This window comes from Pleurodeles waltl, chromosome 7 (genome assembly GCF_031143425.1).
Source record: "Pleurodeles waltl isolate 20211129_DDA chromosome 7, aPleWal1.hap1.20221129, whole genome shotgun sequence".
Lineage (NCBI taxonomy): Eukaryota > Metazoa > Chordata > Amphibia > Caudata > Salamandridae > Pleurodeles > Pleurodeles waltl.
The window spans coordinates 670928921-670942704 of NC_090446.1; the positions used below are offsets into that span (position 1 = coordinate 670928921).

At 41.0% G+C, this 13784-nt stretch overlaps 1 protein-coding gene across 1 annotated transcript in view; it reads left to right on the top strand.

The window, feature by feature from the left end:
• Positions 1-1570, top strand: part of JAKMIP2 (janus kinase and microtubule interacting protein 2) — a 387006-nt gene extending 385436 nt beyond the window's left edge. The window contains exon 23 of the mRNA XM_069244668.1: positions 1078-1570. The gene's annotated coding sequence lies outside the window, so the exon portion shown is untranslated. The remainder of the gene's footprint in view (positions 1-1077) is intronic.
• The last annotated feature ends 12214 nt before the right edge of the window (positions 1571-13784 follow it).

The window sequence follows — 13784 nt, forward strand, 5'->3', positions numbered from 1 at the left end:
CATAATAGACAGTGCAATTTTAAGCTTTTGCAGCATGTTTCTTCTTCACTCTTCAGACAGCCAATCAGCTTTCAATGTCTTCATGAGAACAGAATACTCCTTCGTCTCATCTCCAGGATACAATACTGCAGATAGCAACATTAAGTAACCACAGCCATTTATCACTAGGTGCCCTTTTTTCACCTTGTATGAATTAATCTCTTAGTCAAAAAAAGGTCCATATTGCCTATGAGAACATTCATGTCTAATCTCTCACCATTCATTTGTTTTATTAGAAACATTTGCAAGGTTATATGTCAGAGACTTACTTGAGTTAATACATTTGATGAAACGTGGCTATGAGGTCATGAAATATTACATTTCACATTCTTGAATTAGGTCAGTTTGTCAGTAAAATGCACCTTCGGCTATTCAAGATAGATGCTTTTAATTATGGCTGTTTTGTACATGATTTTCTTCCTCCGTTTAAAGCATTTGTTTTTCTTATGAGGTCTACACGTTAATTCCGCATATTATTAATGTTAAATGCATTGTTTTTGTAATTTTATAAAATCTGCTCCTTCACTGGAAAAAGGAAGTGGGGATTTTCTGAACCATAAGGTTTTTGCAACAATGTAGAGACCTTACAGTGTAACCCCTAGAGTGAAGAACAGAGAAGCTAGCAATGAAGATTACCAAGAAGCGAGTAATGAAGATTACTACTAAGTGATCTAGACATTAGGAAATGTTTTGACTCTGCTGTTGCTTATATCATGTTTTAGGAGCTCCTTCATGTGTGGTATATGAGTATCTGGAAAGAGAGTTTCTGTGCCCTTAAAGGGAGAAAAGGGGAACGGCACATGTTAAAAGTCAAAACACTGAAAGATTCACCAGGAAGTGCTGTTTTAAAAAACAGACGACCGAATCCAGAAGTATCAAGACATTCAGGTTCAGGGTCTTATTTTGGTTAAAATAAAGAGGCCATGAATCTTACATGGCTATGTGCCCTTCAGATAAATCTGATCTGGATGCAATTCGATTTTATGAAATGTATGTATTGCTTTTTTTTCTGACGTATCTTCTGTTCTTTTCTTTTAGCGTTCCAGACTGTGCGGATAACTCCTTAGACAGGCAAATGCTTCCAACCCTGCTAAAAGAGAACCTTGTTTACACCTTTTAAAAACTCTGTAGCCAGGGCTACTTCCTCCCGCCATACAATTTATAGCCATTCCTTCGGATATGCTACTTGACGCTTTCTGTCTAAGGCTACACAATATGCTGCAGTTTATTAAATCGCACACGCCGATTTAAAAGGACAAAAAATGCTGCCAAACTATGTCCTTTCATTGGAGAAGAAAAGGTTTGGACAAAACACAGCATACAAGGAGGTCAAGGAACACACGTGTTGGATATGGAACGAAAGTTACCATGGAACCATCCACTGTATCCCTGCTGTGCAGGGGGGTGATTTTAACGTAACTCCATCAAATAGCGGGATGGAATATAAACATATTAAACACACACAGGAAAAATTGAAAGGAGTACTCAAAAAACATCAGAGGATGTTTACAATAAATGGTTACATTGTCAGTGTCTGGCTTGCTTACTACTGGGGCTCTCTTTGCATAAAAACTCAGGAACAACAAGGAAGCTGCAAATCTTGGAATCCAAACAACACAAATACACCGTTGGCGAATTTGGTTATCTGATTTCAGAGTTCAAGGAACTGGCAGGTGGAGTTTCGAGGAAAACATGAAATCCAATTGGTTAAGGATTCCTTTCGCGTGGCATCCCGTAAAAATTGCCCCTTGTCTTATGTTTATGTTTGTAAATGCATAATTTATCAGTGCGACAAACAAACCCGTCCGAATACATTTCCAGCCTCGCAGCGTGTCCTCCCAACATGTTCCTCGAGGGAGCCTTTGAAAGGTGCTCATCTTCAAGCATTTTGTTCCCTCTTGTTGAAAAACAATTCAAGTTTGGGCTGTACCTGTTCAACACATGGGAAAGAGATAGGCGTTAACTTGGCGACAGTTAAGGGTAGCATAAGGCACTTAGGTGAATGATACACAGCAGCATGTCTAAATGATTAGGAGTGGTTGGTCTAGATTAATCTGTATTCATGATGACAAAAGTAGGCACAATCTTGTCATTGTGTAGTTCCCCAAATTCAGTGGGGTGTACATGAGCTTTATATGTCTTGTTACATGTTCCTTTTCCAGCCAACAGGCTTGGTACACATTTTATCTACCTCGGCTGGGTCAACTTTGCCAGGATTGTAAACTTTCAATTTTTGGAACTTGAGGTTACACAGATCCAACAAATGGTGCCTTAATACGTTGTGAGTGAGTGGGGTAAGAAAGCAAAACTAGACAAGCTCAGAGATACATCGACAGACAAGAAGCAATAAGTCTTGTGGTTCTAGACATGAGTCATGATGAAGAAGCTGCTACTCCTCTTCTGTGTCTGGTAGATACTTTGCATCATCAAATTTACTCTTGTGACTGAGGATACCCTTAACTGTTGGAAATATCTAAGTCTGGTTTGAGTGACCGAGGGATTTCTGTGTGGCACACTAAAGAGTGATGCCTCAATGTACATGTCAACACATTGCACTGGTGAAGAATGGGCATGGGACAGGGGAAGAGAGGAATATGAAGGGGGAGAAGTTGGCAGTTGGGCTTTTTGAGCAGCCCCATTTAGATTTGATGTTTGTGCATGGATTTATGATTCAGAAGTAAAGTTGAACTTTGCAGAATGATGACCAAATAGCTGAGGAACTGTAGTCATGAATCTAGGTTAGTACAGACCATTGAAATGTGTGGACGGCCTTTACTGGAAGATCTTGCAAAGTAAGGGTAGTGTGTGGTTGGAGTGTTGGTTACATGAGGCATGGAGGTCCTTTACTGTGTTGCCTTTGTGTGTCAGGCACACAGCTCACTGCTGGTAGAGGACTAGTGAGGTGTTGGTAGCCATACCTCAAGTGTTATGGTTTCAATCAATATTTCTTGTAATCTACATTCACCATTGTTTAATGGACACTTCCAAATAGTGTGTGTTGTACGTGACTCAGATGCTTATTACAAAGCTGACCACCATAGCACAGCCATTTTCTAGGGACACGTAGGCCATACTCTTGCTGCCACGATCATCAAATCTAGACTTCAACACAACACACATTTACTGCACTATTAAAATGCAGCCCTGCGTACTCGATCATTGTTGAGTTGGTCGAGTCCTCGTAGTCTGACAGTGATGATGAGTTTCTGGCTGTTCCGCTACAAGACGAAGAGTTTGGATTTTCCTTTTCAATTCTGACAGATACTGGGCAGGAATCAAATGGTGTGTTCATGGCAGGGGTTGGAGGCTGCTGTGAAGGATTTCATTCCTTAAGATAACAAACAGGTATGTGTTTCTTATGCATTCCATCATAAGAAGAGTTTGCAGGAGTGGACCAGCGAAACCCTGGGACACTTGAGATCTAATAGTGGAGGGTTGATAGGGTAAAATAGAGTACTTGGAATGGGATTATAATGAGACTCAAAGGATCATAATCTTACTTGCTGTTGCTTGGGATGCAGCCAAACTAGGGCTCTGAAATAACTGGTGACCGCATTTGTAGGCCTGGTCATTCATACTAATTCATTTGCATATTGCATGGCGTCACAGACCACATCTCTGTGTCAATATATGTGTTTCTCATGGATCAAGTTAGGATTCAAGTAAGTCCATTTGGGATTGTACATGAGTAATTATTAATTAAGTTATCGTTTCTCAAACAGATGGGTCAGATCCCAAAGGGTATTGCCAGATGCCCATTATTCTGTCCACCTGGCGTAGCATGATAAACAAATTATGAGACCTCACCAACATATCAGTATCAAAAATAGAGCTAGAAACTTTGACAGCACTCTTCAACTTCGCTGAAAAAACTGATATGGAGGAATGCCAAGGAAATGGTTGAGATTCTCTGATAAAGAGAATACATTCTCCAAGAATAAGGGGTGAGCCACAGAGAGACAACTGTGGCTGGCAGCGGGAATTGGCTCCCCTGTTTGTGTGTTTCTGGTGGATGTGTGTGGAAGGCCTACTAGGTACAGGTAGCAGCAGTATAATGCTTTACTGGCCACATGATGGCAGTTGATTTTGTTTCTGTGAACGCTCTCCTGCAAGATGTCATTTTGTATCTCCTGTACTTTGTTTAGGCTGGTGAAACCAACCTCTTGTACAAACCTTTTAACAAGAATCTGCTGTGGTTATGTTACCTGGTGTGGGTAGCTCCACCTCCCTTCGAATGGTCCACGTCCCATGGTAAAGGGTTAGAAAGGCAAGTTTTCTGCTCATGCATAGAATTTACTGCTCAAGCATCCTCAAGCAATAAGGATTCCAACGTTAGGAATGTAAGTTCCTTTGTCTGGCTTACCATATCTACCTACTTTCAGTGCTAGCATTTCCTTTTGATAACCATTTTACTATGATAAATAACTGATTACATTTGCTTCAAGTAATGAGAAACAAAACCATAAGCCCCAGAGTGCATTAGGTTGTTTAATAGAAGCCCACAGCTGGAAACCTTGACACTTGAAGCCCAACTCACAATTTCCAAAGTACCTGTCGACAGTTTAAGATGTGGAGTGTCAGCATCTCAATCTTGCAACAGGCCATCACTGCACTTCCCTTACTTAATAAAGAGATTTTCCTACCCTGGGAAGTCTGGACAGTGAGCGCAAGTTTTCCATGAAAAGTAAAAAGCCAGTTTCAGAACAATGTTTAATTATGCGCAAGTGGGGGATAGGATGGCAAGTCAGAGGACGAAACAAATAATTCGCGTGCCCATATTTATCATTCTATGTACGGGTCAAAAGGTGTGATCCCTGTCTGCCTTGCTCTTTTCCTTGAGCCAAGACTGCTTCCGGTCAGTGGGAATGAAGTGCTGTGTGGGGAGCATCCTTATGGGTGAACATGCAGAAAACATACAGAAAATGATGGCTAACACCTTGGGCTTTGAAAACGTGCAGTCCTCGCACATACGTGTTTGCTGTACCACCTGAGCAAATACAAGTATATTGTGTAGTTTTCATTTATGCATTTAGCAGTTTTTCTTTTAATTTGCATGTACACAATGCACGTGGAGGTCAAAATATAATTGTAATTACCCCATAATGTCCACGGCGGGACGAAGTCTTATGTATATCTAATTGCAAAAGGATTTCATTTAAATTTATATGTAATCTGTTAGGTACTCTGCTATTAGCTTACGTTCTCACATGACGTAAATCTTGTGAGTTTCACATGAAACAGGAGAAGGTGAACCCTCTTCTCAGGCCTTTGGCCAGGAATGCCCGCATATTATTTGGATCATAGAAACGTGCCACAAGGTAGGGGACAGTGGCTATTTCGACCACTTCCGGTTTGCAGTATGTGGATTGATTAGTTTTCCTTCAGTTCTTTCATGAGCCGGCTTATTTTGTTATCACAATGGGTCTTCAAAAATTACTTTCAAAAGTTTTCTGACATAATGTGCTGTTAGATCAAACAAATATTTCGGTAAAAAGTCATTAGTTTACCCAACGCAGTTTCAGGGGTAAAGTCTATCAAGTAACAACAGAAAGGTACATTGTGAAATGCTATTCTAATTTTATAGGTGTATAAATCCCAACCTACAAAACCTTTAACAGCTGGGACTTTCTGTTGCTAGATGTGTTGCAAATGATTACAGTTGTAAATATTTCAAACAGAATGGAATTAGGGACTGGTTCAATGTATCGAAGATTATCGAATTCAGATTATATTTTTTTAATATATATTTTTTCTTTTTGATTTTGGCCGCTATTTCGTGTGGATCGGTGTGTGAGACGACACATCTTACTGCACGAGCTTTACTGTGAAGGTAATAATAGGACTAGGTGAACGGTAAAATGTTTTATGGCACAGCTGGCAATGGTATATTGATTATCTGTGTGAATTTATGTCTTCTGCTTTTCTCAAGATAGACGGGAATTTGTAGCGCCACCCTGCTTCTGTGGAGTGGAAATGTGCTTCTGTTTTTGGGAGACGCGCTCCGGCATGCCCTGGAAAACATGCAGAATGCTTGCTATGTATGATTGTTCTTTGAACTTGAAAAGTACGAGCAAAGTGCGTTTTCTTTTCATGGGAGAACTTTTCAGACAAATTCAAGACGCCATCTTGCGAAGAAAAATAGTAAAATAAAACCGTGCTGCAAAATGGGTCTACATACAAATTTTAAATGTTTCAAGCATTATAGTGGTATGCATTACTAAATTAAAAGCAGCGTCTATCAACAAGTCGGTTTTTGTGAAAGACACACAGGCCCATATTTATACTTTTTGACGCTAAACTGCGCTAACGCAGTTTAGCGTCAAAAAATGTAGCGCCGTCTAACGCCATTCTGAAGCGCCATGCGGGTGCCGTATTTATGGAATGGCGTTAGCCGGCGCAAGCAGACCGGCGCTGCCTGGTTTGCGTGGAAAAAAACCACGTAGACCAGGCAGCGCCGGCGTTGGGAAAAAATGACGTTAGGGCGTCTTAAAATGGGGCAAGTCAGGTTGAGGCAAAAAAATCGCCTCAACCCGATTTGCGCCATTTTTTTACGACGCCATTTCATGACTCCTGTCTTAGTAAAGACAGGAGTCATGCCCCCTTGCCCAATGGCCATGCCCAGGGGACTTGTGTCCCCTGGGCATGGTCATTGGGCATAGTGGCATGTAGGGGGGCACAAATAAGGCCCCCCTATGCCACCCAAAAAAAAGTAAAAAAATATAAAAAATAATACTTACCTGAACTTACCTGAATGTCCCTGGGGTGGGTCCCTCCATCCTTGGGTGTCCTCCTGGGGTGGGCAGGGGGGGTCCCTGGGGGCAGGGGAGGGCACCTGTGGGCTCATTTTGAGCCCACAGGCCCCTTAACGCCTACCCTGACCCAGGCGTTAAATAGTGGCGCAAATGCGGGGTTTTTTGACCCGCCAACTCCCGGGCGTGATTTTTGCCTGGGAGTATAAATACGACGCATTTGCATCGCCGTCATTTTTTTAGACGGGAACGCCTTCCTTGCATCTCATTAACGCAAGGAAGGCGTTCACGCAAAAAAATGACGCTATTTGCCAATACTTTGGCGCTAGACGCGTCTAACGCCAAAGTATAAATATGGCGTTAGTTTTGCGCCGAATTTGCGTCGAAAAAAACGACGCAAATTCGGCGCAAACGGAGTATAAATACGGGCCACAGTGTCATTTAACTGGACTCGGAATTGGCTACCAGAAATCTTGCACTGGGAATTACAGATTCTACAGGGTTCAAGGCCTCATTTACAAGGCCTTTGCGCCACCGTTGCGTCATTTTTTTTTAGGCAGAGGTGGCGCTAAACAGTGCTTTACAATGCTCCAGATTTACAAACTGACGCATTGGACCCAAAAAGCCATGCAGAACTGATGAAGTGAAATTTACAACACTTCACTGTGTCATTCCGAGACTTCACTGCATGAAAATGTTAGTCTGCTCTGACCAGGCATTAAACTGACGCAGGGTTTTTGTTTATAAGAACTTTCCTCACATTGCTGGATTACAGTCATTTTTTGACGTAGTCCAGTAATGCGCCAGTTCAGTGCCACAGATGCATCAGAATTTCTGACGCATCTGGGGAAGCCTGCACCATGGAGCTCTGTATATTAAATACAGCGTATCCATGGTGTCGTTAGGGAATCAGAGGGAAGCGCAAGAAATCTGACGCATCTGGGCCAATGCATCAAGTTCTTGTAAATGAAGCCTTAGTTTTTCCCTGGGATGAAACTGGTGGCACATTCTAAGTTTTGCTTCTCAGCCTGGGGAGTAACATGATTTATAATGAATAGAAAATCGCCTGTTTTCCACCATTCAGTGCTTGAAAACTCATGCCCATATTTATAGGGAATTGGCATAGGGCAGCACTGCAAGTGTTCTTGCTGCGCTGCCCTAGGCCAATGTGAAAGGGCAGGAATGCAACTTATTTGTGAAATGTAGTCCATACCTTTCCTTGCCCCTTGCCTGGTGCACGACTGGCTGCCTAGCGCCAACGCAGCCACTGTTGCACCATTGTGCAAGGGTCCCTGCGTTTCATGCAGGATTGTTTTTGTGCTATAAGGGAAATCTTCCTGCATAAAAACAATGTAGAGAGGTGTTTTCCTCTGATTCAGTCACAAACTCCCATTTGTTCATAAAGGAATTGTTTATAGGACTTTAGAGCCAGTGGAGAACTGAGGTTTGATGTCAGCGGGATCTAGTTACACATTTTTACTTTTCTGAACAATGAATTCATCACAAATGTCATGCAAAGTGTAATATATTTGCCTGTCAATGTTTACTTAGTTTACACTAATTGCTTCTGTTTTATTAGAATTTTCTATTTGTACATGTGTGCTGCTACCAAATCAGAAAGGGTCAGAGTGAAAACCGAACCGGGATGGAAATCCAAGTGATTCTTTTATAATAGGTCAAAGGTTTTAAGGTATTGATTTTTGTCACACATTTAGAATTTAATGTCATCAGTAGATGGGAAAATAACACAAAATGTTCTGTTTTTAGGTCGAGCACGCAAGTACTCTAGCGTGTTGTAATCTAGCTGGGGGCTTTTAACCACGTCCACCTCACCCCCATCATATCAGTCATTTGTGGGCTTGCCTTTCAAAAATCCTTTGTTATCATTGGTAAATGCTTTACGTTTGTCCCTCCTTGGGACTGGTTTGTTGCCGCCGTGGCCATCGATTCTGTTACATGGATAATTGCAATTTGGCCAATATGTTTGACTGTGAGTGAACTTTGTTTGTGTCTCTCCTTCGCACTCATGCTCATGGCGGCTGTGGTGCTTTGAATCAGCTTGCTTATGTCAACTGTTTTACTTTTCATTTTCAATTTACCTGGCAAGAAAAGTCCAGTTACGAATTAACAACACTAATAGCTTTAACTCGAGCAAACGTAAGACCCATTGCATTTCAAATATTTGTTTTTAATTTTATTTGCCCAATTGAAATTCCTGCAGGGCCAGTTGCACGACAAAGCAATAGTAGGTCACTGCCTAAGGCATCACTACAGTAGGTCGCCTGATTGCCTATTGAGGAGTGAAATGTGAATTATCTGCATGGGGAAAAAGCGAGAAACTATCTCTACACATATGGCATCAAAATATTTGTATTCAAGCACATCCTCAACCTCATTAAATGATTATTTATAGATAATGAAGCAAGTCTGCTCAATTTCTTCAAGGCATCTAACATGGCTAAAATTACCACAACAGTTGCCTGTTTCGTTTTCTCTCAGGATATGTTTTTCCACTTAGAAATAGGCACTCGTAGCGTGTGGTCTGGCTTGACGTTTTTGACCCAATCCTCCACAAAATCTTCAAAATGCCTGCTAATTGCCAAGCCTTTTCAAACGTGTGGACCATGAGAATGATAGCAGCAAGACACCATTTTACTTAGAAGTGCCTTATGTTTTTACGTTGACAAATCATTTGGCATTTCATAGCATCCATTTTGAAGAAAGAAAAGACAAATGGTGGCAGTATTGGGCAATAAAATAAAGATCCAAACACTGTTTGGCAGTACAATCCTACCATTTGTATTGAAAAAAGAAATAAGATCCATTCATTATAATTGTTATTTAAGTTCTTAATTGGGTATATTTACAAAGGTTTGCATAGATGCTCATTTGTCGCAGCACACTTCTGCTTTGCGCCATACGGCATTTATAATGTACTGTAAATCGCTGCTATTTTATGTATTGTGCCATACTGGCGCATGCGCAAAACTTCATTAACTATATCCACATGTATTTTGATACCTCCAAGAGCCACGATAGAGCCTTTCTAGACAGTGTAAATGTACATGTGAAAAAGACAAATCACTACGACCTAAGACATGAGTGTTCTCCGAAGACCTCTTTCACAAGCTGTAGCCTGGCAATTGCCGGTTTTAAATTGTATGACTTTAAATTAGATCTAGGAAGACGATATACTCTAGAGGCAGGTTCACTTGATGCATACAACAGACATAGACAAATAACCCTCAAAGATGTTTAACAATGATAAACCGAAGTTCCCTCCTCGTGGGCTGTATCAGTAAGATTGTGTCTTGTCTTTACATTATTGATAGAAACAGCTATTTAAAAAGAAAAAATACAGTTATGATGACTGAGCGTTAGGCAAACCTGGCTTTTGATTTCATTTTTACTACCTGTTTGGTCTCACTGAGAACGTTTTAGACACTGTTCATTTTTTTGCCTTACACTAGGAGCATCAAAAGCATTGTTATAAGTGAGAGCTGAGAAGGGAGCCGCCACAACTCTATCAGCTCCCCTCTGCATTATATCCAAGTGAAAGCCAGAAACCCCATCTGCACCCAGCTATCAGCTTACGTGTGAGCTTTCAACAGGGGTTTTCCCTCCCTTCATCTTGGCAAGACGCCTTGTTTCCTCTGATGGACTTAAAGTTGACAAACTGATGCATTCTGGGAATTGCAGACTTTGTTTGTTTCCGTTCCCCGGCTCACGACTAACGCAGCTGTTAACTATGATCTGCAATTGGAGACACCCAAAACTACAAACATGGTGGATGTAATGTGTAAGATAAGTTTTCTAAAGTAGTACCTACTGGAAAGAGCTATGCCCAACTTGCAAGGCAGTGCTGTTCCTTATTCTACAACTTCCAGAAGTCTTCGGAAAGGGAAAAGTGCCCACAACTGACAAACACAGCCCAGGTTTTAATCCAGCCCTCCAAACTATCTGTTGGTAAACTGGCTCCAGGAGTCAAATGTAATGTGAGTGTTACTCAACAAATGTTTGCTTGCACGTGTCTGTTTCTTGATGCCTTCATTCTGGGGTGGAAACTCTGCACAAAAGAACTGGTGTAGAAGATTGTGCATGAATAATGAGGGTACAAGATGTGTCCGTGTAATGAGGGACACCACACTGTTGTTCAGCTTTACCTTCTAACAAGCCACTCTTAGGCCAGTTGCTCTCATTGATGTTAACTAGAACTACATCTTCCAGCATGCATTGGGTTCTCAAATGAAACCTTAGGTTTAATGCATAGCACCCATTAGGCCAGAGAGCCATTTTTAATTAAAGTTAATAGTTACGTAGTTAATGTCAATTCTACTGGGTCCAACGTGGTGGAGGGATTTTCCCAATTTCCCCTTAATTGGCCTCTGCTTACCTCAGCTTTGATCAACTGCTGACAGGAAGAAGCATGTGCATGTGATTAAAAGGTATTGGGATACGTTGCCTGAAAAAAATATACTTTTCAAGAGCCTATGTTGGGAAATGTGATATTACTCCACCTTTTATTTACAGCACAAAAAGCAGAAAAGGCAGGTGTTGCTCAGTGATCCTGTGCATAACAGTGCCCTTTGGATTGATTTTTAGAGTGAGTCCTTCCTGTCCTTAGGAGACACCAAATGGCATGTCCGAAGTTCCATGGAAGCAATGTGGTCTAGTTGTCATCTGTAGAGCTTGACAGCCTGCTCTGTTTTTCCCATTCAACCACACATGTTGTTAAGTTGTTTTTATCACTTGTATTGCTAATATTACGTAAAAGATACACAGAAAAAAATGCAATTTACCAATTATTAAATACATCCATTATCAAACCTTTCAAACATATAGTCAGGCACTTTAAATCATTAAGTATTGTTACAAATAAAAGGACATTCACTTTTACTAAAGGAGGCTATTCTTTCTCGTCCTGGACAAATTATCTCATCTATCTTTGCATCTATTCACTTATCAATCAATGATTGGGTGTATTTGGTGAGTGACGGAACACCTAAAACTTGACATTTTCATTAGTATAGTTAGGTTTCACAGAAAAATCTAAAGAAATGTTAAAGCCATCTCTGGAGAAGCCATGACTGCTTAAGCACCTATTTGATGAATAAACCTAGTTGATGAATGGTTTGCTACTGATATGCTCAATATTCCCAGGAGTCCCGGTCTACTGATACTGTGTTATGAGCACTTCACCCGCTCGAACTCTGAAAAAACTCTTTAATCTGTTCACATGGCTCCACTCTCTAGCACTGGTGCAGATTTATGACATTTTCAAATTCTCAAACGTTTTCAAGGTTACTCATAGAAACCTGAGACAGACACTGTTTTCCAGGAGTATGCATTGAGAACTCTTCTAACTTCTTAATTACAGTTATGCTCAAGCAGTTTTACAGGTGGTGTTATATGTAGTGTACAGTTATACAAGCAAAAAATTCATTAGCATAGCTGCATTTGCACTTTCATTGTTTTTTAAGCTTAGCCATGAAAAATACTTTTCCCATGAACACACCTCTTTTTAATCAATTAGGAAGGTTGTCCCTTTCCACTGAATACATTTGGAGGTGGTCTCCAAATTTCCACTGCATTAACCCACAATTTCCTTCCAAAAGTCCCTTATTATCACACATTTGTCAAAAGAAGCATCGTTCTGGTGCACCTAATCATCACCTCTCCCAAGCGCTTGTACAAGCTTGTGCAAGCATGTACAAGCAACTGTGAGTGGTGTTGACAAGCTTGTGCAAGTGGCTGGGAATGGTGATGACTAGGTGCACCAGAACGATGCTTCCTTTGACGAATGTGTGACAATAAGGGACATCATCCCAGCCCCAGTCCAGAGGCCTGTAGTCCTAAAATGTAGGGTGCTTAGACGACTACCTCCCATTCAGGTAGGACTTGAGTGTGTGTCCAGTATTTCACCTAAGAGAGGAATAGGTGTCTGTTCACTTCTGACTGCTTAGAGATCCATAGCCCTGAAGAATGCCCCAGAAAAGGACAGGCTCAGAGTGAGGGAAGAAACATGTTGACTTTTTGAATGACCGGCTGAGTCATTATACTCATGTTTACCGTTGACATATGGTTTTAGCCATTCTATCGGACACCATTATTAAAGGTAAAATTTACCAGTAGTCTGCTAGATATTTTTAACTGAACTGGATCCCAGTACTATCCAGTAATGCTTACCTAAGAACTCCCTCTGGTGTAGTTTAAGCAAGAGGTTGAGTCCACCCTAGTGGCTCTGTCCTACCAGGGTGGGTAGAGGTGGTCAATGATGAAGCATGACACGGCCAAGTGTGTGAGAACACCTCTTCCATAAGGAGGAATTCCCTGCTTGCTAATCTACACAACAGTGTGAAAAGGACTATTATGTTTGGGTCACAATCAAAGTGATAGTGATCATATGAATTAATCCTGTCCCACCACACATTTTGTGTGTAACATTTCTTGTATTGGGAGGATGTGTGGAAGGGCAAGAACCTCTTGTCTCTCCCCTTGTGTAACATATTTTCCAACCCCACCAACCTTCTAAACGAATTTGGGAAAGTTTATTTCATTCTTCATCAGTTTGCCACTCCTTCTGGAGTGCAAAGGCACTATGAATATTTTTAACTTAATTAATATAACCTCATCGATATGACAGGAGGATATATATCCTTTGACCTACATCTTGCCCACATCTCTGTACAGCAGGCGCATTAAGCCACACAGCTACCTTTTTCATTACACCTTGGCAGATTTGTAATGGTCATTCCTTTTGTGATGTCCTGTCTGGAAGGTTAACTCCTGAGACTACTGTAGAAATACTTCAACAGAAGGGGACAAATAGGGAAAGGGTTCGCTTTAGACCAAAATGAAACTGCCAGGTTTTGATTCCGTAAATTTGAGACTACATATAATATATCAGTCACAAGTTGTATCAGTTTAAAACAGCAATGCAAGAGTCAGTTTGTGACAACAACAATATGTGTGTTACAAAAAGAATAACCATTGCCT